At 35.9% G+C, this 23,145-nt stretch overlaps 2 protein-coding genes across 2 annotated transcripts in view; one reads left to right on the top strand and one right to left on the bottom strand.

Moving 5' to 3' along the window:
* FAM227B (family with sequence similarity 227 member B) overlaps positions 1–23,145 on the top strand; it is a 276,474-nt gene that overhangs the window by 129,756 nt on the left and 123,573 nt on the right. The gene's annotated exons all lie outside the window — the stretch shown is intronic.
* FGF7 (fibroblast growth factor 7) overlaps positions 1–23,145 on the bottom strand; it is a 68,705-nt gene that overhangs the window by 24,547 nt on the left and 21,013 nt on the right. The window lies entirely within an intron of this gene.

The raw sequence follows: 23,145 nt of genomic DNA on the forward strand, positions 1-23,145 counted from the left end.
TACACTTGCATAAATGGTTAATACAGATTCTCAATCCTGTTTTGAGTGATTTAAGACATAACCTCTTAAAAGACCTCAAAGTATGGTTGATACTTAGAGAATCCAATAATGTTATAGCTACCACAGCACGGCTCCAATATGCCAAAACTGAACGTTTAAATGCCCAAGTTAGGGCCTAAAGAAGAAAATTTTATTACTTGTTTTGAATGTAAGATCAAGTTTATAACGTATCAATAACCTTCTAGAATAGCCATCCCCTTTGTACATTCCAAAATCTTCACTAGTCTAAGCTACATTCATATTATGATATCTCACTTGTTTATCTTTCAAAGTTGTGTTTTAACTTAATTGGAAGCAAAATAAATTAAACAGGAGAAGGAGGAGAGAGCAGTCATATAATCTGTGAATAAAGGTAAGTTAGCTTTCCTCCTCCTGGTAAGAGTCACTGTGATCTGCCTTTACCTTCCTTCCCCGTGCTTTCCAGTTGTGTGCCATTGAGAGTGGATCACACACGAGGAATTAGGAGATACCGAGAACAGAATAGAATGATGAGAGAGTTGTAAGCTATATTTGCCCATGCTAGAAAAGAGAACTGTGGGACTAGATTAAAGATATTTCTGGATGAAAGCTGGATCTCTAGGCAGTGTAAGGAAAGAAAGGATTGCAGAACAACCCCAGATTAAGAAACGTCATTTGAGAACATCTAAATTTAGTAGACATATATATGAGGAGCTTACTATTCATCCTGCAAAATACTTTCTTTGGAAAGGATTTCTGGCAAGATATTTTAAATAATAGGATCCATTTTTATGCATTCAGATGTGATTAGGTATAAAAAACACAATAATCAATTTTTCAAAGTTATGTCTATTATATGAATCAGGGTGCCTATTAACCATATACAGATAGTGAGCTCTCAGCCACTTAAGTTAAATCAATATAATTAGCATAAGGAAGTTCAGCTCAATTTTCTGTGATATCTCTTCTGTGATGATGTTTTAATTGAGTATGAAAATTTTTCCTTAAAAAAATCAGGATTGCCCTTACTTTTTTGATGCCTTGAGAATATGTGTACTCTATCTGCACTACCTAGATGCACAGTGTACAGACTAATCTAGCCAATGTATTGCAGGGATCAACCCCATATGATCAAGTTAAACAAGAGTGCATGGTTCTTTCACAGAGAGACAAGACATCTGGTACTAAGTGTGGAGAAGTGCCAGAGCGTGAAGTATGCAGTTTTTCAAATCAGCTAAAGTTTGCATTGAAAAATAGACCTGATGTCAAATAAGCCACTGCTCTTTTTATAACTGTAGTAATGATCAAGGAGTATGTCTATTTAATAGTTTTCAAATCAAAATAAAATGAAGCAAAGTTTTGACCATGTACCTGCCCTGTCTAGAATTGTACATGGATCCATTGTGTAGAGTGTGGGAAACACAAAAAAAAGTAAGTTGATAGCTCTCTATCTCTGAAAAATGAATTGTCTTTGGGAAATAAAGAGACCTACCATTAACCCACGTGACAAGAAAGACTTTCAGTGGCAAAGTAGTAAAGAAGAGAAAAGATCAGTGTCAGTAGTCCAGTAAGGAAGGACTTCTGAAGACAGGACAGCCTTGAAGAAGTCCCATCAGGATGGGGAATATTTGAATCAGGGAGAAACAGACTAGAAGGAAATAGACTAAGACAAATGGCAGCGGTAGGGCAAGGGCAGTGTGTGTGGAGGAAAGCTGGCCTCCCTAGATTAAATAGCGTTTCTCCTTTGTGGTATGTGGATGCCAACTATCCACACTGGACTCTGACATAGTAGAATTTGCCTTGGACAGAATTCTTTCAAGAAAGAAAAACAAAATCAAACAATTTATTAAAAAACAAGCAAAACAAAAAAGAAACACACAACTCTCTTCTTTGATATTTACTTAACACACAAAGACCATACAGCTTTGACCTCTAATATTGTCTCTGCTCAGTACAGGAAATTATATTGCCAAGACAGAGAAGCTGCACAATTTTTACAAGTGCTAGAGGCGTTCCAGAATTGTTTAATCATTAATATACATGACTGTGGGTTTTTTTAAGACTATAATGAGTACAATGTGTGGGGGTTAAAATATTTGTTTTATGACTTGGCTGTTGTTAGAACATTTTTGGAATTCGCTAATACTCCCACCTCGAATACTTGGTAATAATTGCCTAGACTGTGAAGAAATGTCAAAATATAAGTAGTAAAAACCAAGGAATCCTGGTACTACTGATTTAGAATTTGAGCTAATTTGAGTACATGTGTTCCAGACCCTGCAATGCAGTCAGAGATTATATGTAGACACCCAGTACATACCCAAAACATGTAAATTATATTTCATTCCAGTAAAAATCAAACTTCACCTTTTATAAGCATAACTATATCTGTGTCTCAGCATATTGTTATCCGTGTGTGTATCAGTGATTATGTATGATGTAACCAAGTGTGCAGTTTATCCATGTCTAGGCGCAATGAGTTTTGGGGGCTTTTTTTTGGCAGGGGGCGGGAGACCTTCAGAAGTAACTTCAGTAGGTACCAGGGAAAGGATATCGCTTTTCTTCCTCTCTTCAGAGTCCAGGGCCTGCCTCTTGCATGATACTTGATGTTTGGGTCTGACTTTCCATGTACAGGTTGCCATAGCACTAACAAAATGTGAAGTCTGTTTCTGGTAGAGACAAACGCGTCAGTGGTGGGGTATGGTGCCAAGGGAGGAAGGTGATAGCTGTGGAAACTTCTGCAGGCAGTGGGTGTGCTGGTAAATACCTAATAACTGGCTCTCCAGAAGTAAAGAACAGGGTCTGATTTGTAGTCTTTGCCAATTTCCATGGTGTAAATACTCCCACATGTCCAATTTCATACCCTTATCAAGCTACCAACATGGTTTAAGAGATAAATGTGGGGTCGGAAAAAGATGCACACTGTTGGCTCTCAGGAGCCAAGGTGGGCTGGCTCCAGTGCACTACTGCCTTCAGGCTTCAGGCACAGTTCATGCTGTGAACCATAGCCTGGCCTTGGTCCCTGAAAATGTGTAAGATCATCTTTTAAAAGCATAAACTAATAATATACAGCATTATACAGATATTAGTTGTAACTATGCTCCATATCCTATGAATTTACATAAGAACAAAATTTACAAAATAAAGCAATGTAAAAGAAAACAAGAGGACTCTAAGGTATACTAATTAAAGATATAGGAAACTGTAGCCCCTTTATCAGATGGAAAAGGAGAAGCATTAAATATGATGCTGAAATGCAGGTTAATTTTTTAAAATCACTTTTCACTCTTCTATCTCAAAAAAAAAGAGAAAACCACACTACAAGAATGTACAACACATGGATGAGGAGGTTCAGAAAACGCACTAAACAGATTTACTAATAATAGGTATTCTAGTTCTAAAAGAGGTTTTGAGTTTTGAGTTTTCAGTTAAATATATATAACTGAATCACTGTGCTGTACAGCCGAAACTAACACAACTTTGTAAATCAACTCTACTTCAATAAAAATAAATAAATCGAAAATAAAAAAGAAACTTCCCAGGAAACTTATACTCTGTAATGTTTGTATCCATATCACCAAAGAAGGACAGGACATGGTCAAGTATTGATTACAAGAGAGTAGTCTTTTAAAAAAAAAAAAAAAAGGAAATAAGGATAATCAAAGGAATTGTCTTACTCAACTGGATAGCAGGTCAATATTTTTACAATCAGTGGTAACTTTTATCAAATAGCTTAATAAAAATAAATTGATTACTTATAATTAAAGAGCAGATGCTGGGCAGCCTAGTAAAAAAATAAACAAAATACTTGTGCAGGAAAAAAGCTTTGAATTTATCTGTAAGGCTTATTTTTTTGTCTATTAACTAAATTTATAGAATAAATTTTTAAAAGACAAAATTTTAGGAACTTCAAAAGTATCCACAACTGTAACTAATCCCATTGCTTTTATGAAACATTATCATGAAGTTGATTTTGAGTTTTGTTGTCTGGGGCATTACATTTTCACTTTGTATGAGAGTCAGAAAGTATGGGAACATAAAGTTCACTCTGATTTCTATAAAGACAAGAGCTTGGCAATGGTAAAAAGCAATTTCTAGTCATCGGGTTCTTAAAGAGTTTTTTCTAGTGAGTATTATTTTAAAATGCATGAAGTGTGTTGAATCTTAAATTGGGAAACAGGGAACAGGAAAATCTTGGATGAAAAATAATCCAAATAAAACTGAAACCTCTAAATGATAATTAGAAACACAAGTTTAACTAGGCTGGAAGTGCATGTTTATGAGTTTAAATGACCTTTAAATATGACTCAAAGCCAAATAATAGCTTATTTGTGGATTATGACTATTTAAAGGTCCTATTTTCTTTTGTTCTTTTTGCCCAGGGAGTTAACAGTTTATGTTAGTAATTATAAACACCTTGACTTATTCATCTTATCAAGCTGAAGTCCTACCTTAGCACCTTTCACTAAATTTTCAGAAAATCTTTACATGTTTTATCTCATTTGCTCTTCCCAACAGCACTTTTGCTATGAAGTGAATATTGCAATGGAAAAAAATTAATCAAGGAAGTATTATTTAACAAAGGAAAATAATATCAGTAATAGATGTAATACGTTTAATGCTAACATTAGCACAAAATTAATTAGATCATTTTAATTGTTTGATTTTTCTTTTTACTATAATAAACCCTTTCCAAAAATACACCATTTAATTGAGGACTACGAAAACTCCTAGATTTCTTTAATATAATGCATTCACAAACTCTCTTAATTTTGAATAATATAATAAATAAAGCCTCAACACTTGCCTTCTGTTTTCTAAATACTGAATTACTAATGCATTGGCAATCTATTGTCATTGGTGCCTTGGGACCACTTCAGAGATTCTGAAGAAGATCACACTCATCCTATAAACTCATTTTCTAAGTCCGCACTCTGTGGTTTCTCTCCTCTTGAAAAATGAAAATGGTAAAGTTTCTGTTGTTTGAGGAATTTTGACAATCCATTCATTCTTATAAAACTATTTCTTGATAGTCTCTGGCCTTACAATTAGGTCTTTAATCCATTTTGAGGTTTTTTTGTTTTTGTTTTTTGTTTTGCGGTACACGGGCCTCTCACTGTTGTGGCCGCTCCCGTTGTGGAGCACAGGCTCCTGACGCACAGGCTCAGCATGCATGGCTCACGGGCCCAGCCGCTCCGAGGCATGTGGGATCTTCCCGGACCGGGACACGAACCCGTGTCCCCTGCTTCAGCAGGTAGACTCTAAACCACTGTGCCACCAGGGAAGCCCTTGAGTTTATTTTTGTGTATGGTGTTAGGGAGTGTTCTAATTTCATTCTTGTACATGTAGCTGTCCAGTTTTCCCAGCACATTTTGCAAAATGAAGCAACTGACAAAGGATTAATCTCCAAAATTTACAAGCAGCTCATGCAGCTCAATATCGAAAAAACAAACAACCAAATCCAAAACTGGGCAGAAGACCTAAGCAGACATTTCTCCAAAGAAGATATACAGGTTGCCAACAAACACATGAAAGAATGCTCAACATCATTAATCATTAGAGAAATGCAAATCAAAACTACAATGAGATATCATCTCACACCAGTCAGAATGGCCATCATCAAAAAATCTACCAAACATAAATGCTGGAGAGGGTGTGGAGAAAAGGGAACCCTCTTGCGCTGTTGGTGGGAATGTAAATTGATACAGCCACTATGGAGAACAGTATGGAGGTTCCTTAAAAAACTAAAAATAGAACTACCATATGACCCAGCAATCCCACTACTGGACATATACCCTGAGAATACCATAATTCAAAAAGAGTTATGTACCACAATGTTCGTTGTAGCTCTATTTACAATAGCCAGGACATGGAAGCAACCTAAGTGTCCATCAGCAGATGAATGGATAAAGAAGATGTGGCACATATATACAATGGAATATTACTCAGCCATAAAAAATGAAATTGAGTTATTTGTAGTGAGGTGGATGGACCTAGAGTCTGTCATACAGAGTGAAGTAAGTCAGAAAGAGAAAAACAAATACCATATGCTAACACATATATATGGAATCTAAAAAAAAAACAATGGTCATGAAGAACCTAGGGGCAAGACGGGAATAAAGACAGACCTACTGGAGAATGGACTTGAGGACACGGGGAGGGGGAAGGGTAAGCTGGGACAAAGTGAGAGAGTGGCATGGACATATATACACTACCAAATGTAAAATAGATAGCTAGTGGGGAGCAGCCACATAGCACAGGGAAATCAGCTCCGTGCTTTGTGACCACCTAGAGGGGTGGGATAGGGAGGGTGGGAGGGAGGGAGACGTAAGAGGGAAGAGATATGGCGGTATATGTAAATGTATAACTGATTCACTTTGTTATAAAGCAGAAACTAACACACCATTGTAAAGCAATTATATCCAAGAAAGATGTTAAAAAGCTTGTTATAGATTTTTTTTAATTGACACAATTAGTAATATTTTACCAAATTTCTAGTTGAATACTCTTGATTTTTGTGTTTTATTTAACGGCATCACAATTTTCCAAATCATCTAGTTTATAAATTTAAATGCTTTTTAAAAAATTCTTATTTCTCATCTGCCGCATTTAATTACCACTTTCTATGAATTCCATCTATGGGATAGTTTGCCCATTTTTTCCATTTCTATTACCAACACCATTGTTACCGCACTTGGAATGTTATAGTATTAACTAAACTCTCTGTCTTACCCTACTCATTCCCCACTCCAATTCACCCAATAAACGGCTTCCTGCTTTCCTAAAGAAATGACACTGTTTATAAGTTTTTAATAGTTCCCCATGATCCATGAAATGAAATGCAAAGTCCTTGCCTTGCATTATAGTCTTCATATTTCAGTACCATGGTGTAGTAGTAAAAACAATATTGGCTTTGGGTCATGGCTTAATTCTGGATTCCTCTAATCAATAGCTCTGTGCTCTTAGCAAGGTAACTAACTTTTCCAATTCTGAGTTTTCTTCCCTGAAATATAGGGACAATCCTATCAGTTTTTAAAATTAGATTAAATTACATGTAATACACTTAGTGCAGTGCCAAACACATTGTGGGAAGTCATATATCCTTTTCCAGTCTTACCACCCATCAACAAAGTTAGACTGCCACTGATCCTCACAACTCTAAATCTTTTGCTCACTCAGAGTACAAAGTGACCTTCTACCCTATGTTCGTGTGTCAACATTTTGTTCATCTTTCAAAGCTAAGCTCAGGTGCTTGATCCTCCCCCATTTTGCCCTTTTCAGAAATTCTGAAAATACATCTCTCACTCCTTTAAGAAAGAACACTTATACCATCCTGCCTTATTTTAGAGTTACTTGTGTAGTTACGTTATCTTTCCTTTTAGAGCATTAACTTCTTGAGGTGGGAGAAGCCAGCCATATGTATATAAATGCTTGCGCATGGTAGAAATGCTACATTTGTGAATGAATGGGAATATAATTTTTGAGAAATTTTACTCCAAACATGTTACCTACGCAGCATTACATTTTACATTAACCTTTCTTAACCCTGTCGAGTAATTTTAATTGGCAGAAACAACCTGTCATGTAAGATGCTGTCCAGCTGCTTTCTCTTTCCATTATTTCTTTCAACTTTTAAATATAATTCTCTACTTCTTACTTCTTTCACAAAGGGTGCTGTTATGATCATCAAACACATGATGGGAATTTTAGTAATGACTTGGGTCTCAGAGTGAAATAGGGTAAAAAGTAAAACTCTGAAAAATTATCTCTAGAATATAATGTTTCTGGAATAAGAACTGAAAAAATCTCAATAAAAGGTGACTAACAAAAATAGAATTCTCTAATATGGAGTCTAGACTCACTTTATAATTTTAGAATGTCTCTCGAGAGTAGTTAAAAAGGCAGAAACACATTAAAGCATGTAACAGCATGTTGAGCCAGGTCTTATTTATGTTAATGGAAGCTCTTCCAGAGTTCTCCTGATATTCCCCTTCATAATTCCCATTCCAGAGCAGTTTCCAACACATTTTTAATTGTACAGTGAAAATTGAAGAAGCATATTTCTGGGTACCAAAAGGAAAGAATAAAGCTGTGCTTTAATAATACCCAACAGTGAAATGATGGCATACTTGAGACAAACTGAAAATTTTCACCTATGGACTATACCCAAAGTAGAGCAGTTTTCCTAAGAGTGTATTTTCTTACTTTGAGGAAGAAAATAGCATGCATATCTACTTAAAACACCAAAAGCATTTATTTTTCTAAACACTGCCATATAAAATGTATATGTGTAGAAGTAAGAGATGTTTGGTAAGAAATTAAGTTGTTAAAATATTTCTTACAGGACTTTTCTATAAATTCTTTTTATAACTGATGGTGGGTCTAACCATAAATTCAGTAAAAAAAAAAAATTGTCTTACATATATCAGAGTGCTGCATTTAAGCACTTGTATGGTATAGCAAGCACTAACTGCTTTACCATGCACTTACTACATTTGCATTACTTAAGAGAATACAGAAATTGTTTTGAAAAATACTGGCTTTTGATGCACTTTTTTTGCACATGGTGTTCATCAAAAAATAGATATTTAACAAATGAAATCAACATAGAAATATAAGTTGACTTTGCTTTTCAAGCTAGATGAATTCATGATAAGTATAACCTCTATACATTAGGGATACCATGTCAGCCTAGTTAACCTTGTGTATTCAGCACCTAGCACGGTAATGACACATCAATGAACAGGAATGTCACCTAGACTTAAGGTGCTTCATCTTTCACATACATACAAATCATCTGAGAAATCTAATAACAGAGACTTTGACTCAGTGGGTGAGGATTGAGACATAGGGAACATACTCTTAACAAGTAAAATTGGTGACCCTAATACAGATGATCCCCAAACTACAGTTTAAATTGTACTGCTGTGTAGGGACACGGTCCTTGCTTTCTATCCCAGCTCTCTAAAAATCCCTGGAATTGGCTGATGGAGTATGATGAGGCTGAAGGCCTGTATAGAGTGCTTTAGGAGTACAGCTGTCGTGGGAATATCCAGGTCTTCAAGATCTCATCTCTATTAAAAGTATATATAGATAAATTGAGTGGAACCAATACTCTCATTAATAGGGAATTTCACAGAAGAATTGAATTTATTTGAGGATATGCTGATAAGTAAATATATTCTATATACAAAGCAGGGACTCAGTAAATTTTGGCTATCATTACTATTACCAGGATTTTTACATAGGTTAATATTTGTGTTTCTTCCCCCACTCTATCTGTATATACTGTTTTTCTGGGATTCAACTGGAAATGGGAAAAAGAGGAGGAAATACTACATGGGAGAGACCTCACAAGTAGTGGACCTTTGGGTGATCTGTGATATGTTTCAGGGGTTCCAAGGCAATGTATTTAGTCCTTATTTGTGAGGATAGCATGCTAATTCTACTTCAGTGTGACATGCTGGCATGCACTCTATTTCTTTTTTTTTTTTTTTTTTGTAAAAGTGTATCCTAGATATATTTTGTCTTCTTACTCAATAGACAAAGAAGGGGAGAAAGATCAGCCAATGGAAGTACACAGAAGTGTGAAAAATCCTGGTGTATTTGAGTCACGGCAAGCAGCAGTGTATAGGTAGAACCAAAGAAAGAGGGGAATAGCAAGTGAGGTTGGAGCTGGACGTTTGAATTTGATCCTATAGGCATTGTAAAACCATCAAATTGTGCACATTATAAGTAGGAATATAGTAATCAGATTTGGTTTTAGAAAGACACATAGTGACAGTCTGAAGGATGGATTCTAAGCTGAGAAAATGGAACAATGTAAATTATTTCAGAGATTAGTGCAATGAACTGCTGTAAGGGGCGGGGGGTGTTGGTGGTGATGAGAGCCTTAACTAAATCAGTTTCAATGGGAATGGCTTGGTAGTGGAAGAAGAGAGGAAAGGGGAAGGAATTAGTGTTTACTGATAATCGCCTGTTATATATACATTATATAGTTTAAACTTTGTACAGCTCATTTTTCAAGTGAAGAATTGAGGCTTGAGAACATTAAATTTACAGCTCTAAATTATACATGAACTATGGGTAAAGCAGAATTTCAAACCAAGGCCTGTGTGACACCTCTTTTTTATTATACCACACTGCCTCTCCAGCCATATCAATTTCCTAGGAGATCTGAGGATCCAATCTGAGAAATACTTAAGGAGTAGGAGGACTCAGTGACTGAAAATGAGAGTTAAAGGAGAGGAAGAATGCAGGGCTTCCAGCTAGGTCAACTGAGTGGATGATGGCATAACTCATATGTAAGTAATAGAAGACAAGAGCAGGTTTGAGGAAGATTATGTGTTCATTCGGGAACATAGTGAACTTGAAGTGCCTGGAGGCTCTCAGGAGAATTATCTAGTAACCATTTAGATATATGGACCAAGAGCTCAAGAAAAGAAAGAGGGATGGAATTTCAGATTTCAGGATAATCAACATATGGGTCATAAGCAAAGTCACGGGTATAGAAACAATCACTCAGGACTATATGAATAGAAAAAGACAATTACCATAATACAGAACATAAAATGGGGACCAAGCATGCTATAACTTTTCATGTACCTGGATGCAGTATTTTAGGATGATTATCCAAGATTGTTTATAAAAACCACATTTCCAGTTTTAAGAGACAGGAGAAAAGTCAGCATTATATTAACAGCACAATTTTTTTTTTCTTTTTTTTTTGCGGTACGCGGGCCTCTCACTGTTGTGGCCTCTCCCTTTGCGGAGCACAGGCTCCGGACGCACAGGCTCAGTGGCCATGGCCCACGGGCCCAGCCTCTCCGCGGCATGTGGGATCCTCCCGGACCAGGGCACGAACCCATGTCCCCTGCACCGGCAGGCGGACTCTCAACCACTGCGCCACCAGGGAAGCCCTAACAGCACAATTTTTAACAAGAGCAACATTTTAATGAATTTGGACCATCTGGAAGGAAAACCAGTTTAAAATGATAAAAATCCTGACTTTAGTATATTTAAAATATATTTTTAATTTAGTTTTGTCATCTTTTTGTCCATATCATAGTAAGTTAGGCATTTAACAGTCAACATTTATTGGGTGCTTATATATATTATACCCTTTGCTGTGCTTAACATATAGTCATTATTTTAATACCCTCATAATCCTGTAAATTAGATATTATTACCTCTGTTACTCTAATGAAGAAGAAACCAAGATTCAGAGAGATTATGTAACTTGCCCACGGCTAATAATGTTTGTGTCTTAGCGTGGATTTGCATCCAAACTAGGATCTCTTTATTATACTTCCTAAAAGATCATATCCAAGAAGCTCTCTTTAATGTAGTCGCTTGAATGAAAAAAATAATGGCCTGGAACTGCATGGTAATTCTATGTAGGCATTTCCCTCAAGTGACAGAAAATAATATTTTGGTTTCTCTAATAGCTTATTTTCACTTATTTATTTGTTTACCAAACATCCTTTTTCACAGATAGTATAGAAGTAAATGTCAACTAGGGTTCATTTTAATTTTCATGTATCTGAATTAGTAAGGTAACTAATGTTCAAAACTCTGACTAGTATTATCAAATCAAATTTTGAATCTATGTCAGGTAGTAAAGTAGGATATCTATTGCCAGAAAGTTTTATCAAATACATTTTTTCTCTAATTATTAAACCCAGTCTCTAAAATTCTGAAAGAATCCTGGATTCTGGACTCTTGAACCACCAGTTGCAAATGGAAGAACTACTTATAAAATAAGTCATTGCCTAAGAGATGCAAATATGTCTTAGTTTGTTCTCCTAGGCAAAGGATTTACTGAATTTCTATTGACTGATATTTAAGTATGACTTGAAAAACTTGGTCAGCAAATAATTTTAAATAGGTACGTTAATAGCATAGACTGATGATGGTGTCACATCAAGTTATCTCCAAACTTATCAAGCTTATCAAGTTATATACACTGAATATGTACATGTTTTTCTATGTCAGTCATGCCTCAATAAAGTGATTTTTAAAAATTAGGAGTATCAATCCTCAATAAGGCCTTCAAAGCTAGAAGATATTTTTCATGATTTGAGATATACTTAAAAATTAAAATTAGGTTGGGCTTATGATTGTGTTTCATTTCACATTCACTCAGAATATCAATGTAAATGAATCTATTGGATATTCAGTACAGATAAAGGTGAATTGTAGAAGAGACGTAACAGGATTACAACATAAAGACTAAAACTTCAGTAAAATTAAGACTTCTGAATTTATATAGTTATAGTTGACATACATAGTGCGTATAGTTGTTATAGTTATGCAGTGGTTCAGCCTTTGAAAATTTTATTAAACTTTATTTCCAACAGTGAATAGACTTCTGTCTAATTTTACTGTTGCATTAAAAAAATTTACTATTTACTTGTTTCAACACTTCACAGAAAAAAAAAAAAAAACTTCACCCCTGTAATACTAATTTTGTGCCTAATAACACTTTTTTAATTTTTATAATTTATTCTCTCAAAAAATATTAGGTTCTTTGATACATAAGTATATTAAGACATTATTATTTTCAATGTTAGATAATTATGGTAGTTGTCAAAATTTTAATAGAAAGAGGCAAAATCTAAATTGCTTAGAATTCAATGAGGTAATATTCATTTCACGTATAAGTAGCCACATTCTTAGTTAGTATTTTAGAATCAAACACATGTAAATTTTACAGAAAATTGTTTTCTGATATACTTTTTCTAGGTCATGGGATTTATATCTGATTCGAAATTTTGGTGGGATTAAACTGTCTCTTAAAAAACAATATTGTAGAAGTTGAATTTTTCCCCCCACATGTAGATGGCACTGAACAGGACAATACATTTTCTTGGTCCATTCAGAAAAGTTGATCATCTGTAGATGTGCTAACTACATCTCTAGACTGATTGTATTTTCCAAACAGGCTCAGTCCACATGTGAGAAAGAATAACTAAGCAGCTCCAGAGAACCTAAGCTATCCAATTGCCTGTAACAGATTTTACAGAAAAATAAGATGAGATTCATTTTCAAATGTTTTATTATAACAAGTTCAACTTAACAAATTTTTGGTTGAATTGGATTTAAAGATCAAGAAAGTAATTGAAAACCTATGGTGTGGGAATCAAGAGGCATAAGGAAAGTTTTTCTCCAAAACACATATTTTATCCATACTCTTGCTTGCTACATCCCTGAAATTGTACCATTGGAAACTAATTGCTCTACATTAAACATCATATGCCCAGGGGCCACAACTAAACTAAGGGCAAATATTCCTGAGGAAGTTTACACATTGAGCTATTAGCCATTATAACATCAATTTATAAGATTGATTTCTAATGGCATGGTTGGCTGAGGGGAGGGCCCTTGAAAAAATGGCATTCAGGAAAGTCTTGAAGGATCAGAGCAAGGGAAAGAAATCTGTAACAACATAAATAGAGACAAAGGCCCAGAGCAAGGAGCTCTGGATAGTCAGGAGCACAATGAAAGTTCCAAGATTTGGAGGAAAGAGATAGCCTGTAATAAGAGAAAACTGCTGAAAGATGATAAGGAGAGCAATGAACATACACTTCATCAGTTACTCAGTTAATGTCTCCTGTCAGCTCTGAGTCTTGACGTATACACTAAATTCACTTTCTGGTATTCTAATTCCATTACGGGTTTCTTTCTAGTGAATTACCCTCTAAGAAGGCACATAAATCCTACAACTTTATGTTTTTCATTTGTTTCTCATATGGACTTATACAACTTCGGCACATGCATTGCTGTTCCTCTCCCTATGGGTCCATGCAACTATATTTGCGTGAATGTACAATGTCACGGTCTAGTTTGTGATTGAGCATGACATTGTCCTCTTTTCATAAGTCTGTGATGTGTTTCTTCCATGTGTTTCTAAAAGCCTGTTTCCCAGCTCAAGAATTATAATACTCAAAATGCCCAGAATGACAATATCTCTAAAGTTAAGTAATCCCAAGGAGTATCTGCCCTCTTCACATGTAACTTTTTTTTTTTAATAATTGACTAGAATGTTGAGATGAATCCAACAAGATAGAGTTTAAGAAAGATAGTGTCAAGGTGCTATAAATACAGGTTCAAAACAGCAATTGCACCAGTACAGAAGCAAAGCAGACCTGACTTGGCAACAAGTCATTTGAAAGAGACATGGAACTTTTAGTACACAAGCTTAAGATGAGCCAACAGTATAGTACATCTGCTCCAAAATATATTAATTGCAAACTTTGGCTACCTTAATAGAAGTTTAGTGTCGCTGAGGAAGCAGTTGTCCTGCTGTTCTTGGCCTCACCCTGCTCAGTTTGGAGCATTGTGTTCTGGGTACCTCATTTTAGATGATGTCCCTAGAGGACTAATGGATGGTAAGAGGTTAGGAAATTGCATTTAAAGGTAATGGTTGAGGGAATTTACGTTGTTTAGCCTAGAAAAGATAAGCTTAAATAGAAATATAACTCTCTTTATATACTAATATCACTGTCTTATAGAGAATGATTTAGAAGTAAAGGAGTAAAAAACATTTACTAATTCATGGTCTTATTTTAGATTATGGATAGATCTATTTCATGGTAGTTACATTCCATATAGAAATAAGTAGCAATAAGTATTAGAAGCTCACTATGAGCATGTGTAGATGGAAATTACTTAGAGTAGCAAGAAAAGGTTGGACTTGGTAATACAGTCTGACACAGTGCTGGAAAGAGTAGACAGTTCTCTGCAGACTGGAAGCATTATTCAAGTCTCCATTCACAGATTATCTCTTAGCCAGCCCAGCATTTTAAATAGACAAATACCACTTAAAATTGTTATGGGAGTTTTAGAGCTGAATGAGATCTAGCGATCACCTGGTTTAATCTTATAAAGAATAGAGGCTAGGGGCTTCCCTGGTGGCGCAGTGGTTGGGAGTCCGCCTGCCGATACAGGGGACGCGGGTTCGTGCCCCGGTCCGGGAGGATCCCGCATGCCGTGGAGTGACTGGGCCCGTGAGCCGTGGTCGATGGGCCTGCGCGTCCAGAACCTGTGTTCCGCGGCGGGAGAGGCCACAGCAGCGAGGGGCCCGTGTACCGCAAAAAAAAAAAAAAAAAAAAAAAAAAAAAGAATAGAGGCTAAGAAAAATTAACCAATTTGCAGTGTTCCTAATACAAGTCACAGGTAGATCAGGAACCAAAACTCTGGCCTACCGATTCCTAGCTCAGGTGTCAAGTTTGTTCATTACACTAGCTAAGTAATTATTTAAATGATATTAGGGGCGTCATTTCCTCTTTGTTGTATAAAATATTAGTTCTAGAAATTCCTCACTTATTTTGAAGTCATTTACCAGACCACTTCAATTATAGAAAGTATAACCAGAAAGTAAGCATAAAGCCATCTAAAGCACAAAAATAGAAGTCCTAAAAACTTGCAAACTAAACTCATTAACTCTATGCATATTTGAAGCCTCACTCAGGTTGTTTATTCAGACACTAGTTCTATTCAGAGTTACTCAATCCTTCTGATCCTTTATTTACTCATTCTTCAAAGAAAAATAATGATTCCTCTTTCAGTTATTTTGAAGATTAAATTAGCTGTCACATGTGACTTGCTTAGCTTTGTGCCTTACACACAGAAGAGTTCCAAAAATGTCAGGCATTATTACTCTTCACTAGTCATGTATTGAAGATGTGATATGGTGCTCCTGGCTTCTACAAGAGAAAAGGAATGGACCTATGTAAAAAGGTCCAGAACCAAGTGAGGATCTATAACTAGTTTGTGGCCAGCTATCACCCTGTCCAAACAGTGGACAGTGATTTTTGCTCCTGTAAGCCAGAAATGGAAGTACCTTCTAGCCTCAAAATTACTCTACAAAACAGAGATCTACTCATAGAAGAAGGATAAGAAAGGATTCAGGTCTAGCCTAATCCTTACACCACCCTGTCCCTTGTTTCTTGAAGTAGCTTTTGAATATTTACCAGCTGTCCCTCCCCCCAAATACATACACACAATCCTAAACCTAAAATTAATTCATACAAAGTCTATGACCTCATATTGGTATGGCAGTATACCTCAGGAACAAAATGTCTGCACAATGCATAGGCCATATGTTTTATTTATTTAACCACAACTGAGCCTATTATTTTGCTATGGTAAAATTATAGGGAAATTATATACTGGTCACGGATGAAATGATTTAATTCAAAGAGCAACATCAAACTTGTGAAAAATTAACAATAATATTTTGAAAAGTTGTAGCTGTTTTTTATTTTCTAAGCTGCTTTCCAAAGCATGTCTTTTTTATTTCCAAAAGCCTTTTTCCCATATCACTTTTTCAGAATGTGTTATTCTGTACATGGTTACAGTGGAATAGGCACTGCCTTGGAATGCCAGAGCAATGGATGGATTCTGATCCTGGCTCTGCCACCAATGACCTTAAGCAAGACTGAACTTAACTATCATATTTCCCTCTGTGGCTAACTCAGACTCTTCAAAGGTTTGAATTCTTATTATTTCCTTAGGAAGGAAAACCATGCTTTCCCCTCAAAGCTCTAATTTTAGTCAGATAGTATAATTTCTAAGAAAGGCACAATTACTTCTCCCATCAAACCCCCGCTTATTAGCAGCACCACAGCAGCACTGGTTTAGTGTCATCTCTGGGCTCAGACAACTTGTATTTGAATCCTGGCCTTGCCAAGTACTGCCTCTCTGACCTTGGATACATTTGTTAACCACTTTGTGTGTGTGGTAGTTGTTTTGAGGGTTAAACTGATAACTGTACCTGTGAAGCACTGAGCAGAATTCTTGGCACATAATAAAGGATCTATAAATATTACCTCATATTATTATTACTGTTATTAGATAATAATTACTGTTATTAATTTAGTCATCCACCTACTCAATGATTCAATGAATATTTATTAAATGCTTGTAAGTCATTCTGTGCCAAGAATATGCAGTTGTAGAAAAAGTACTGCCGTTTCTTTGACTGTTGTAACTCTGACAGTCTAGAGAGAATGCACCTTAGGATGTTTTATAAAGTTTCAGATTTTAAATCCCCCATACTCCATTTTAATATTTGAAATCCTATTTTTATTACTATCTTTCAATTCTAGAGATTTTTCTAGAGGGAAAATAGACATTTTTGCAAACATTTTAATGTTTCCAGAATAATTAAAAGTTGGTTATTTAAGAACTCTTACAAGCCAAATGATTCTGATATTAGTTACAGATCAGAGTAATTTGAATGTGCTAAGATAAAAATCTGAAAGACCAGTTGATCTTCTAAGTCATCTACCGTCCCTGAATTCAGGCACACACACAAAACACAGTGTTTAAAATAAAACTCAATATTGAGTCATTTTTAAGTTCATCTATTCATAATTCCCTCTATCTTGCATTCAGTTTTCCCATGACGAATTTCTGCATTTTTATTTACTTAGTTATATTCCTCCCTTAGTTATTTTCCTCCACAGTCCAAGAAGAGTAACATTTTCTTTGTTCTCTTTTCTATCCCCAGTGCTTGGTCCAGTGCCTGACAAGTAGTCAATAAATATTTATGGAATTCATCCATTCATCCCCTCAGGATATGTTTATCGAGCACCTACTATGTTTCAGGAACAACTCTAGGTACTGGGTATATAACATAGCAGTGAACAAAACTCCTTCTCACTCTAATCAGAGAAACAGTTTACACACAAGACAAATAAAAATAATATATAGTATGTTAGTGATAAACGCTAAGGGGAAAAATAAAAGAAGAAAGGATAGGAAGTATGTGTTTGGGGACAGGAGACGGGGAAGATCTCAGTGAAAAGATGACATTTCAGTAAAGACTAAGAAGAAGTAAGGCAGTGAACCACCCTAACATCTAGGGAAGGAAATATTTCAGGTAGAGAAACATATAGTCAAAGGATATGATTCAGGAACTTACTTGACTTTGTCCTAGGAGCAGCAGGAGACCAGTGTGAATGAAGCAGCATAAGCAAGGGAGATAATGCTGAGAGCTGGTGGTGAGAGGTGCAGCTCTTTTGGGCTTTGTAGGTCTTTGTAAAGATCTTAGATTTTACTCTGAGTAAATTGGGAAAACATTGGAGAGCTCTGAGCAGAAAGTGACATGACCTGATTTATATTTTGAAAGAACCACTCTGATTCTGTATTATGAGTAGAGTTAGGAGTGCAAAGGTGGAAGCAGGGAGACCAGGTAGAAGGCTATTGCAACAGACGATAGTAGCTTGGACTACAGCTGTGGAGGTGGCAAGAAGTGATCAGGTATGGATATGTTTTGGAGATAGAGACAGTAGGATTTGTTAACAGATTGAATGTAGAATGTGAAAAAAAGAGGTAAGTCAGGGATGATTGCAGAGTTTGGGACCCAATTAACAGGAAGACTGGCATTGTCATTACCATTTTTAAGAGACATGGGGGAAGGGGGGATCCTGAGTTCTATTTTGGACATGTAAGCTTGAGAAGCCTAATAGCCACTCAGTAGAGATGAATTTATGGTCTGGAGTTGAGGAGAGAGGTCTAGGCTAGAGACATAAATTTAGTGGCCATTCACCATGAGACTAGATGAAATCATCAAGGAATGATTATAGACAGAGAAGATATGTATTATTTCTCTAAGTGTATGAAAGTGTTTTATTAGTCATGTCAATCTATTATTTATACACAGAGAAAAAGAACATGATGAAGGGCTTAACTTAAAGCAGAGGTAAATATGAGAAACTGTTTGGGTAATATAATACTGGAATTGATTATGAGAGGTTCCATTCTTAGAGAGCTTCAAGAAAAGGTTTGATAGTTATAGGTCTTGGATTTCTTAGACTACCGGGGGTTGGGGGAGCCTTTCTCATCCTATCAGAGTGTGACTGAAAGAGGAAAATGAGAGCCACATGTGTAAAAAGCAACATAGTTTATTATAATTAAATATAAAAGTATAAATATATGCTTATGTTCATCAAAAAATTAATATATGCTCATCAAAGAATATTTGGAAATCACTAAAAAAAGTAAAGAGAATCACCTGAACATATCACTGTTGTAATCTAATATATTTATTTTCAGTCATTTTCCTGTCCATTTTGATAAAGTTGTAATTATAAGTAGGTTTTTTAATGTGATAAATATAAATTATTCTTTTTAAATTGCTTTTTAAATTCAAGTATAGGGAATTTACTCATTCATCTTAATGAATATTTAATATGTACTTCAGTTCTATGTTGTGTCTAGTTAAAGCAAAGAAATGGAGAAAAGAAGCTAAAAGAGTTAGGAAGAAAGGAGAGAGAAAAGAAAGAGGAAGGAGAAGAAAGCAGGGAGGAAAAGGGAGTAGAAAGGAAGAGGAGACAGGAGATATGGGGAGAAAGAGAATAGTTGGGGAAATATCAGTAGTGAGATGCCAAGGAGAAGGTTGAAAAGAAAAGGCTTAGTAATTTGGAAAGTTCCTGAGATCATCTCCATTCATCTGGCCCTCCAACACCATAGCTGTAAACAGGAACATAATGTGTTGCTTCGAATTTCTGCCCTTTGAACTTCAGATTAGATAATGGTTTGTTAGATAATGGTTATAGTTCTTTGTCTACTCTTCTGCCTTAAAATAACCGAAAACACTCAAATCACTAGAGCAGCCTGTAAGTGGGGAAGGCTTTTCTGATTGCAGAAGCCAAAGCTAAATCACTGAAAGACAAGAGCTTGAGAGTTGACCTCTGCCTAAGACATTAATCTGCATGGAAAGCAAAAGGCAAACCAGCTGTTTATTCAATATATTCCTCCTCTGTGAATCTTTGATTTTGTTTTCTCCATCATGTTGGTGATAATTTAGCTAAACTAGTTTGGAGTCAAGAGTAATGAAGACAAAGTCATTCCACATAAAAATATTCTTATGCATTAACAGTTTTCCATAGACAGACTTCAGTTTTACCCAAATCAGCTTCCTCAACAGTTACTGTTTGGAAATCTATCAATTTGCATGAAATTATCACTATTACCAGGAAATCCACCCCAAGTAAATATATCATTGATGATGAACATTTATTTTAAGCATAGTGAACATCAGTGCATTTGCTACCAAGATGTACTTAATTACTAATAAAAATGTATGTATTTCCCATTAACTTTTATATTGCTCACACACAAACTGCTAATGTGAATCATGTATCTAAATCCTGTTTTTAAAAAATTAATTTCAAAGAAACATACAAATCTAGCTATAATACTTAAGTATAAATAAATCACTGAAATAAAATGGCTGGCATATGTGAAAGAACTGGCCAAAATTTCAGAGATTTCTACCTCAGTATTGGTTTATGCAGCAAGTAATAAATATGAACTTGTTTCCACAAGTACAAAATGAAAATATTCAAGAAGATTTCAGTAAATGCAGAGGCTGCTAACCTGTACTAGGTCATTAAAGATAATAGGGGGCTCTGAGATGCTGATCTAACCTTGAAGATGACATAATGAGGACCACTCAGTCTCCTCAGAAAGCTATGAAATTGTCTGAGACAGGATGAGCCAACTCACTATTGCTTTTCTTTTAATTTTATAACAACTTTCTTATTCTTATAATAAGGGCCTTCAAATTTATAATATGAGAAAGACGTTTTTTATGATAATGTTAGCATAGTCAACAAAATGTAGAATCTTGGATGTCTGAAGAGAAATGATCTTCTATGTATGATATCATACATTTTGTTTGAATGTACTCCAGGAAAATAGATGGTGTTTCATCTTTTACTCTAAACGTGGGCAGAGTTTCCTACTGGGCAGTATTTTATTTTGAATTAGACTACGACTTGAGGGGTAGGGGTGGAGTTGTTTTTTTTAAAATTAATTTTTATTTTATTTTTGTCTGTGTTGGGTCTTCGTTGCTGCGCGCAGGCTTTCTCTGGTTGCGGTGAGCAGGGGCTACTCTACTCTTCGTTGCGGTGCGCAGGCTTCTCATTGCACTGGCTTGTTGTGGAGCACAAGCTCTAGGCGTGCAGGCTTCAGTAGTTGTGGCACGGGGGCTCAGTAGTTGTGGCTTGCAGGCTCTAGAGCACAGCTTCAGTAGTTGTGGTGCACAGGCTTAGTTGGTCCGCGGCATGTGGGATCTTCCCGGACCAGGGCTTGAACCTGTGTCACCTGCATTGGCAGGCAGATTCTTAACCACTGTGCCACCAGGGAAGCCCTGGAGTTTCTTAAATTAACAATAGGCATTAATTTCTTTCATTGGTGCACTTAGCACATTTCCTTTTGTTTCTTATCTTAAAAACTATAAGAAGTTTATAACTGTATATTTTTATATCTGTAAGTGGAATGTGATAGTTTTACTACAATTAAATTTTTTAAAGTAAATAGTTCTTCCTTCAGACAAATGTCAAAAATAGAGTTCAAATTCACAAGTAGAGGAGGATATGATTTCTTGAGAAGTTGTGCTTGATTCCTTAGATTTTAATCTTAGAATATCTCAAAGAAATTTCTCTCATACTTACAAGTACTAATTACCACAGTGAATAAGATTATATTTCAAGAAAATTTTTGTATTTGACACTGCTGAAACAAAATTTGTTTACAAGAAGATTGAGAAGCTCTTGTGTTAACATATGATTTCTTTGCTAGTTGTTATATTTTTCTCTTTGACCTTTTTAATGCATCTCGGGATACCTAGCAATCTAGGTTCCAGTCCTCCTCTACCACTGACTAGCTTTGCAACTTTGGCTTACTTCTTAACCTTATAGAAGCTCAAAATATATTTACCCCCTAAGCAAAGCTCCAAGTATTTTGCCAGCAACGTACAAAAAGAATTTCCTAGTTTATAGTCTCAGGTTCTTAAACTTGTCAAAAGAAATAGCAATACAATGCAAGATTATTTATAATTATTTACCATGAACCAGGTGACTTGTTTCCATAAACTAAATACAGGGATGATTGTGAAAGCCTTACGTCAGAGTAGGAAACCGCAGGCTTGCATATCTGACCTTTAGCATGATTTCATTGAGTAATTAGGGTAATATTAGTCAAATCACAGTCCATTTATCCAAGAAGACGAGCCCCCATGCATGCCCTCTACCTCTGGTGAGTACCCTGGTTACATCTGTCAAAATCTCTGTGGACTTCAGGACTTCCAGAGCATCCCTCTGCCTTTTGTCTTTCCTTTCTTGATGTATCTGTGTATTCCTTTTCCCTCTTTCTCCCTACTTCTTCCCCTGCTTGTCTTTCTCTATTTACTTCCTCACATCCATCCTTTAATTCTATCTCCCCCCGCCACCGACCTTCACCCTCTTTTTCTGTTCTCCTATCTTCTCTTTTCATACTGTGAAGTTAAAATATGTTTTGAAGCATTTTTCCCATTTACTAGCTCTGTGTTGCTACTTGCCATGCACCATACTCTCCAGTTAGCCAGGACAGGACTCACCATTCTTCAGAATTCCCCTACTGTACCCATACCTTTGTGCATACTTTGTTCATGACTTGGAAAGCTCTTCACTCTGTCAGAATCCTTCAACCAATCCCCCTTTTGTTCAAATGCACTTTTTCCAGGAAATTTTCTTTTCCTAATTCTACTCTCTCCCTTTCACCTCTTTTGGCTCACTGAGAAGTCTCTCCCTTCTTCATGTGAAACGTGTTAGTAACTTTCAGAACTTACCAAATTATTTCCTGTAAAAGCACAGTAAAGACAAAAGTTACTCTCTTCATAGCCTTTATTATACATATACATAGCCTTTATTATACAATGTCACCTTGTATATTAAATGTACTCTATAAATATGGAATTGAATTGCGTTCTCAATTTAAATCCTAATGATCTAGATCAAATTGCCTTTTAACTTCACGTGACATTTAGTTAAAATAGTCCATGAATAGTGGCTCTTGACTTTAAAAGTGTTCCCATTTTAATCAGAAGTCTTCTCCAGTGAAATTGTTGCCAGCCTACTCCCAACAATAATATACTAATTACTTCATCATTATTTTTAAAATAGTAAATAAGATAAATTAATAAAACATCAGTATTTATAGTGGGAAGCAGCCGCATAGCACAGGGAGATCAGCTTGGTGCTTTGTGACCACCTAGAGGGGTGGGATAGGGAGGGTGGGAGGGAGGGAGATGCAAGAGGGAAGAGATATGGGAACATATGTATATGTATAACTGAT

This window comes from Delphinapterus leucas, chromosome 2, assembly GCF_059928025.1.
Source record: "Delphinapterus leucas isolate spDelLeu-1000000601 "Yukka" chromosome 2, BTC_Dleu_Yukka2, whole genome shotgun sequence".
In the NCBI taxonomy this organism is placed as follows: domain Eukaryota; kingdom Metazoa; phylum Chordata; class Mammalia; order Artiodactyla; family Monodontidae; genus Delphinapterus; species Delphinapterus leucas.